This window comes from Haemaphysalis longicornis, unplaced genomic scaffold (genome assembly GCF_048455015.1).
Source record: "Haemaphysalis longicornis isolate Haplotype H1 unplaced genomic scaffold, Haemaphysalis longicornis Haplotype H1 scaffold_3, whole genome shotgun sequence".
NCBI classification, from domain to species: Eukaryota; Metazoa; Arthropoda; class Arachnida; order Ixodida; family Ixodidae; genus Haemaphysalis; species Haemaphysalis longicornis.
Genome location: NW_027526335.1, coordinates 118943557 through 118952607, shown reverse-complemented (window position 1 = coordinate 118952607; position 9051 = coordinate 118943557).

The following is a 9051-nucleotide window of genomic DNA, read 5'->3' as shown; positions in this document are numbered from 1 at the left end:
GCCGGGGACTCGGCTGTCACCGCGAGGCACGCTCTTGCGGGCGCTCGGCATATTCTTCGTTTTTTTTTTCTACAGAACTGAATTTATGGCTTCAACATTGGATCCGCTGTTAATAAAATTTACGCTAGATAGCACTTTAACTCAACCTCCAAATTTTCAACCCAGTGCGCGTCGTACCACAACAACTTAAGTCTATGGTGCAGCATACTGAAAATAGACATACTTCATCCTTTGCGAACATTGACCTAGAAAACGCTATAGTGGATCCCGGAGCAAGGTTTACGATGACTTTGACGTTTCTCATCACTTCAGCATCCGAAACGAGGTAATGGTGCGTTGATGATTGATTATAGGGTTTAACGCGCCGACGCAACGCAGGCGATGAGGCGCGCCGTAGTGGAGGGCTCCGGATTAATTTTGACCACCTGGGGATCTTTAACGTGCGTCGAAATCTCGTACACACGGGCGTTTTTGCTTATCGCCTCCATTACAAAAGCGGCCACCGCCGGGTAATGTCACGTGAAGTCTCTTTTAGGCATCAAAATATCCACTTGGGTTCACTGGCCAGGGGCTACACCACGTGCTGTCCCAACAAAACGGCGGCCCCACGAATTTCAATTAGTTGCGGCGTCAACGTACCCAGAGCCACATTGCCTTCATTCCCACATAAAGGGGGCATGAAGACGAAATAGAACTTTGTTGGATTTGAAACAAGTAGCCTTTGGTAACTCGCACAGCTTCACTACACCTGCGTTACAAAAGGCTGCTTTCGTCGCCTCTTGAATTTTGAGTAAGATTTTGAATGATGAAAATCACGCCTGAGTGGCTTATATGGTCTGATTAGGTATTCCTCATAGACAAGCTTGAAACTGTTCGTTGTTGGCTCGGAAACTTATATTCTAGCTTGGACCTCAATTACCAACAAAAAGCAGTAATTGCTTGGGAACGTAGGTCGGAGAAGATTTTGTTTCTACCGCACTTTGCGGGTAGCATTTTTGGATGGAAAAATTCTCATGTTCTCTCCCAGCCCGCTCTCACATGCTCTCACCTGAAATTAATAGGCGTAGTTGATCTTGTAGCGGAAGCCGCTCGGCACCGCCGGCTTGTCGACAGTACGCCTTTTGTGGCGCGTATTGGCGACACCTATACCTGCTTACTACGGAGGTCAGTCCCCCGTCCTCTTCACCTCTTCAACAGTCGCCTTTCAGGGAAAGCTTAACTTGTTCACCGGCCGACTTCTGGCATTAGTCCCTGCGCCGTTGCCGTCTGCTCGCTTGGGGGGCCTTTTCCCTCTCTCTTTTGGAGGACGCCTGGGTTCCCCTTCTTTCCCTCGTCGGGGGACGCTCTGGGCGTACACATCTTTTGAAAATAAACAGTCTCGTCTTGAAACTGCAAACCAGCTCTACGTCCGCTTTCTCGCCTCCTTCAGCAGCCGACATTCAGGGCTGCTACAATCTAAAGCCCGTTCTTCCACCTCGGACGTTTCTCCAAGCTCACGTCGCGCCAAGTCTTGCAATTATTTTGTGATCGAGCCCGTACTGGCGGTCAGCTTACCGTTGCACTCAGTCATGGTACAATGGGGATATGTTGGCGGTTGCTACTGAGTGCTCGAGGTTTTACCACAAACGCACTGGCCTCCTGCACAGGAGAAAATCCTGCATGCCGTTAGTATTAAACGCCTATAACATGCCTTTAGTGTTGAGGGAGAGAAAGGGACGAAAGAATCACCACACTAAAATGGCAGAAGAATGGTCACTCCTTCAGCTGCCACAACGAGGCTAATGTAGTGGGTATAGGCTTAGCTTCGACGTCGGCCCGAAACTATTAAGCGAATCCGCTAAAACACCGTATTGATATTCACACCTCCTAGTAATATAATTGGTGTTGCCTGAAAATATTATGGAAGGAAAAACTTTGAGCGGATCACACAAGCTTTACTTTAGGAGGTGGCGATCTCGGGGTGTTTTATTTCGAAAGAACAGCTGGGCAATTTCTGCAAGCTTTTTGTCGTTTAAGTTCGCCAATAGAAAGAGATTTGTATCCCGTCACAGCTTACTTCTATATATATATATATATATATATATATATATATATATATATATATATATATATATATATATATATAAATTATTTATATATTATTTATTATTTATTATTTATTGATTTATTGATTTATAAATATATATACGGTAATCCCTCGTAAACTCGAAGTAGTAAAAAGCGGGAACAATGTCGAGATAAGCGGTATTTAAGCAAAACGCCGCAAATGTTTGCTGAGGTCACTCTAAAAGAAAAGCCAGTGCTGCCAGGAAAAGCTCCACTGCGCGAGAGAGGTACCAAAGTAAAGGCACAAGAATTCGCAGGGGAAAAAAATCCTTGACTAACGCGACTTTTCTCTCCAACGTCAAAGATTTGCACTGCTTTGGGCGGCACATCTTGGTCGATATTCGGAAGCGTCCGTTGCAACGACCACTCACTACTCAGCAAAGCTGAATTCAAGATGCGTCGCTCGCAGATCGCGGAGAAAACAAAGAATACCAGCTCGCACATGTAAAGTTTAGGTTGCGTACTGACGGGCGCACGCTGCAGTCGCGCGCAGCTGCGCATACGTGATCACTCCCACAGTTGCTTGACAAGGTGGATAGGAAACGGCTGCGTCCGCGGGAATTTCAAAATCGCCCTTCACGACCGCGTTCGGCATTATAGGAAGATCCACGGCTGCTGGATGAGACGTCAGTGCGCCTTTCATCCAGCGGCCGTGTAAGAGCTAAGCGTTCGCACGGAGCCTTCGTTTCCTGTTGGGAGTGGACTTTGCCTTTTGCCCTCCCGGTCAAGATTTCGAGATATCCGCTGTCCCCTCGGAAAAACATTTCGAGATAAGAGGGGGCAAATACATAGCACCTATGGGAGGTTAATGGACGGCGAAAAAAAGTTTCGACTTAACCAAGATTTCCAGATATGCGATTTCGAGTTAACGAGGGCTTACTGTATATATTTATATATACTTGCGATGAATAAGTTCCGGGATGCGGTTTCAAAAATACATTAGGTGGTAAACGCACGTATGCAAACGTTAGTATATATATATATATATATATATATATATATATATATATATATATATATATATATATATATATATATATATATATATATATATATATATATATATATATATACATATATATATATATATATATATATATATATATATATATATATATATATATATATATATATATATATATATATATATATATATATATATATATAGTATAAGTAAAGAGTCGGATACACAGCAAGAACAATAACAAACAATGTTTACTTACGTAGCGGCAATGGGACTTGCCTTCATCAGAGTAAAGTTACATGATTATGGTGTCGCAAACATTGAACACATTTCTTATATAGGTTTGCATAAAACTGTAAGAAGGAATGGAAAATGTTTCGCAAATGAAGAGTGTGCATACAGTCAGGCTACGCCTACGTTACAACATCAACCAACAAACAACAAAAAAAAAAAAAAGGGGGGGGGGGAGCAAGAGAGAGAAAAAGGGGTCGTGTTAACAATGCAGCGTTCAAGGTTGCACCATGACGGGTCAACGTATGCCGCGCGGGTTGCAAGTTCAGACAATGGGGGAAAATGGTCAACCGCGGTTTGTAAAGAAAGGGAAGAGTATACAGCAAGGTATTCAGTGGCTGGGGAGACTGGTTCTAGGGAAAGCGAAGATGGGTGTGGCCCCCGCGGATGAAGAGAATAGATAGGGGGCACAAAAGAGCATTTCACAGAAGCTAGCAATCGAACAGGAAATAGGTAGGGTCACAAAAGGTTAAACATGAATAGATCACAAAGAGTTAAACATTCTTAAGTGGTGGTGGGAACGAGGCCTCCTTCTCCCGGACAAATGGCATTGTTGAGCCGCATTAAGCTAACAAAGCTGCTGTATTAGGAGAGTTTCTGCGAATTCTGATGGCAAACTCGAGGGTAGGAATAATGAACATAGTTATAAAAATTATGAAGCCGCTAAGTTTATTCGAGGGATAAGCACGTTAATTTTCCGTAACTTTCATTAATTCCAAGTGTGGCTGACCCAAACTTATAAATGAGATAAGATTCCCGAACCTCGCGGTCGTGGTGCGTTTTGAAGGCGGATTCTAAAATCGTTGCTTTAAGATGATCAAATGCATGCCCGGGACTGTTCACATGTCTTGACAGGGGCAAATAAGGGCAGCTTTTTGCATGAGAGCGGTGATTATTGAACCGTATTCGGAAGGGCGTTTCAGTTTGGCCGATATATTGTTGCCTACAAACAGTGCACTCTAGAAGATATACGATATTAGCGGAGTCACAGTTAAAGTTACCTTTTATATTTACGTAGTAGTCTGAAGCCGTGCTGGTGGCGCGCTGTGTAGTGGTCATGTGTGGGCATACTTTACATCGGGGTTTATTGCAGGGCATGCAGCCAGTAGTTGCCGGTCGGTTGATACGAGAGTTAGTAAGAAAGTCCCCTAAATTCTTATTACGCCGGTAGACAACGCGTGGTGGTTCGGGGAATATGCTTTTTAAGCGGTCACTTTGCATTAGGATATTGTGATGTTTTTTTAGCACGGTTGACACTCTTGGAGCGGAGGATGAGTGGGTTAAAACTAAGTTAGTTTGCGGGTTCCCGTTCGGGGCTTTTTTCTTACAGATTTCGTTACGGTCTAATTGGTTGGCTCGCACAATAGCGTCGTCGATAACTTTTTCCGGGTATTTTTTATTCAGGAGGGAGGTCTTGAGTTCTCGACAGTTTGAGTCAAAGTCGGCTTGGTTTGAGCAAATTCTCCTAAATCGGTGGGCTTGGCTGTAAGGTATTGCTGTCTTGCAGTGTCTGACATGGCTACTTCGGAAGTGCAAATACTGCCGCGTGTCTGTCGGTTTTCTATACAGTTTAGTTTGAAGCCGACCTTGGAAGGTAGTAACGGTGACGTCCAGAAAGTTTACACTGTGTTCCGAATAGGAATGAGCAAGGGAAATACTAGGATGGGCTAGATTAAATGCCTCAATGAAGGTGAGGAGTTCCGCCTCACCGTGTTGCCAGATCATGAATATGTCATCAATATACCTTTTATAGTACATTGGCTTTAAATTTTGGGTGTCAAGAAAGTTTGATTCGAGGTGAGCCATAAAGATATTAGCGTAGTTAGGTCCGATTCGAGTTCCCATTGACGTTCCGCTGACTTGCACGTAATGAACTCCGTCGAACTCAAAATTGTTAAGTTCAAGAATAAGCCTAAGGAATGTTTGGAGAGCAGAAGAATCGATAGGTTTGTCGCACGATGACTGCTCATACGCAAGGGATACAGCGGCGATGCCATCTTCATGGGGGATGTTAGTATACAGTGACGCAACATCAAGGGTGACTAGAAGGCAGTTATCAGGAATTTCAATTTTTGAGATGTCTGAGAGAAAGTCATTGGTATCCTTAATGAAGGAGGGAAAGCTGGGCGGAATGTCGCAAATGAGATTATCCACATAGCGCGAGAGGTTTTCGGTAACAGTGCCAATGCCAGAAACAATGGGGCGCCCTGGGTTGTTCACCTTGTGAATCTTTGGGAGAAGATAGAATTTACCGGCTACTGGGCTTAAGGGGATCAGGGAACGAGCCGTGGTTTCATTTATTGTTTTATTTTTAACAAGCTCAGCAAGTTTATCTTTGACAATTTGCTTATAATCTTGAGTGGGATCATTGGGTAGTGCTTTATAGAACGTCGATACTGATAGTTGCTTATTGGCCTCGTTAACATAGTCGGTTTTGTCAAGGATTACGATTGCGCCTCCCTTGTCGGCAGGTTTAATAATTATGTCGGGACAGCTTGCGAGTTCCTCTAGGGCTTTCTTTTCGTTGGTAGTCATGTTGTGGCGGAAAGAATTTTGTGTTTGGTATGCTTTTCGCACATCGCGTTGGACAGCTTTGATGTACATGTCGAGGCAACTATCACGCTGTGTGGGAGGGGTCCAGTGCTTATAGCTAGGTAGGGTTCTGCGGGCTTCTTCCGTCGCGGGGTGATCGTAGAAGTATTCTCGTAGCCTCATGTTTCTGGCGAAGTTATCTAAGTCCTTAAAAAGTTGAAATTCATCAAAACCACCAGTAACCGGGCAAAAGTTTAGGCCCTTTGACAAGACGTTCATCTGAGCTGGGGAGAGGGTTATGCTTGAAAGGTTCATTACATTCCCGGTAAGGTTTTCTTTTGTGACGGCAGGCGAGGGAAAAATATTAGTACAGTGGTTTAACTGAACTGTTTGGGGTGCAGTAGTCGAAGCATTTATTACAGTCGTAGCGACATTATCGGCCGTATTGTCAGAGTTGGGGCAGTTACTAGTGCCGGAGCTTGTTAGGTTCTTACGCATGTGGCCAGTGTTAGAAATCTTATCTCGGTTAAACTTTCGGGCTTTTGTTCGGGATATGGCGGAGGCCGTCTTAGACTCGTAGTTGCTTAAAAGGTTCAACTCTCTTTTGCTTAGTCCCTGACTAAGTAGTTCCTCTTTCTTTCGGAGAGAATGGGCCGTAGTTTCGTAGTGATTGAGGATTATTTCAGTTAATTGTAAAGATGCTTTATCGAGTACCTGTTTCCACTTATTCATGTTGGACGGGGAGAGTTCGGTAGTAGCAGGTTTTATTCTAATCCTAAGACCCCTGGGAGCGACCGCGGCAGTCAAGTACTGTGCAAGAGCGGAAACGTGCAATTCGGAACGTACGCGCTTTTCGGTGATTTTTCTTAGCTTTAAAAACTGTCTTGAAACGGGGAAGGAGGCCGCGTTACCTGTTTTTTTGTGTTGTAGTCAGTTGCTGCTATGCCGATTCTTTCGAAGGTTGTAAGGGCATGTGGCACGGAGGGCTGGATTTTGGACCCCGGAAGGTCCGGCGGACGCGCTGCTGTTGGTTTTCGTGGGCTCGGCGGTCGCTGAAGATGCGGAGGTTGGGCGTGGCATGCTGTTGGTGCGGCGCCGGTCAGGGAGCTTCTTAGTGTCGCCGCGAGCGTTTCCTCGGGGCGTTGTGGCCGCTGCAGGTTTGCCAGTAGGGGTTGGCATGTCGCTGGCGCGACGCTCGTCCGTGGACTTCGGGGTTGGGGCGCTGGCGCTCGCCCGGGGCGCCGTGGTTGTGGTGGATCTGGGGGGCGGTGGCGGTGGGCTGCTGGCACGACACTGCTCCGGGGTCCTTACACTGGATAGAATTGGAGGCAGTGGTGGGAAGTCGCTGTCATTTGGCAATATAGCCGGGGCTGCAACTGGGTCGGCGGTGCATGCGAAGTCGCGCCAGCCCAGAGGATTGCAGCGCTGTTGCATGAAGCAGAGTGCACGAATGTGGCCGGCCAGCAAGGCCACACCCTCGAAGCTCGGGTGTAAGCCGTCCGCAGCGAGTACTCGGCAGGCTGGAAGGTGCTCAAAGCCATGATCGACGAAGCGGACAAAGCGTGAGTGGCGGCAAAATTCGCGGAGAAGTGAGTTGAAACGGCGTGCCTTTTCGTTGCAGCAGCGAGCGAAGCGAGAGATGCGGTAGTCGCGGCGGCGGTTAGCGGAGCGGGGAAGAATGAGACTGGCGTTAATAGTGGAAATGTTCGGTCGAGATTCCAGAATGAGGTCAGTCAGTGAGCGGTAGTCAGAGAAAGCATGTTCAGCGGAAGTAGAGCTGAGATCATTAGTACCAACATGCAGAAAAACTGTAGTGGCAGAGGCAGGGATAAAGTCGATCAGTGAGCGTGCGTCAGCAATGCATGCGCCAGGCTGAGAAACAAAAGTGGGGGTTCCAGGGCAGAGGGGATCGAAGTGATGATACAGATACTTGGTCTGGGAGTCCCCGATCACAACTGCTGTGGTTTCGGTCTGCGGAAATTTCCAGATGATGCTCTTTGCTGTGGTCCTGTCAGCGCTCATGGTAGAAACAAATCTAGAGAAAGATAAACTCACAAAGCGCGCAGAAATAGTATAAGTAAAGAGTCGGATACACAGCAAGAACAATAACAAACAATGTTTACTTACGTAGCGGCAATGGGACTTGCCTTCATCAGAGTAAAGTTACATGATTATGGTGTCGCAAACATTGAACACATTTCTTATATAGGTTTGCATAAAACTGTAAGAAGGAATGGAAAATGTTTCGCAAATGGAGAGTGTGCATACAGTCAGGCTACGCCTACGTTACAACATCAACCAACAAACAACAACAAAAAAAAAAAAAAAGGGGGGGGGGGAGCAAGAGAGAGAAAAAGGGGTCGTGTTAACAATGCAGCGTTCAAGGTTGCACCATGACGGGTCAACGTATGCCGCGCGGGTTGCAAGTTCAGACAATGGGGGAAAATGGTCAACCGCGGTTTGTAAAGAAAGGGAAGAGTATACAGCAAGGTATTCAGTGGCTGGGGAGACTGGTTCTAGGGAAAGCGAAGATGGGTGTGGCCCCCGCGGATGAAGAGAATAGATAGGGGGCACAAAAGAGCATTTCACAGAAGCTAGCAATCGAACAGGAAATAGGTAGGGTCACAAAAGGTTAAACATGAATAGATCACAAAGAGTTAAACATTCTTAAGTGGTGGTGGGAACGAGGCCTCCTTCTCCCGGACAAATGGCATTGTTGAGCCGCATTAAGCTAACAAAGCTGCTGTATTAGGAGAGTTTCTGCGAATTCTGATGGCAAACTCGAGGGTAGGAATAATGAACATAGTTATAAAAATTATGAAGCCGCTAAGTTTATTCGAGGGATAAGCACGTTAATTTTCCGTAACTTTCATTAATTCCAAGTGTGGCTGACCCAAACTTATAAATGAGATAAGATTCCCGAACCTCGCGGTCGTGGTGCGTTTTGAAGGCGGATTCTAAAATCGTTGCTTTAAGATGATCAAATGCATGCCCGGGACTGTTCACATGTCTTGACAGGGGCAAATAAGGGCAGCTTTTTGCATGAGAGCGGTGATTATTGAACCGTATTCGGAAGGGCGTTTCAGTTTGGCCGATATATTGTTGCCTACAAACAGTGCACTCTAGAAGATATACGATATTAGCGGAGTCACAGTTAA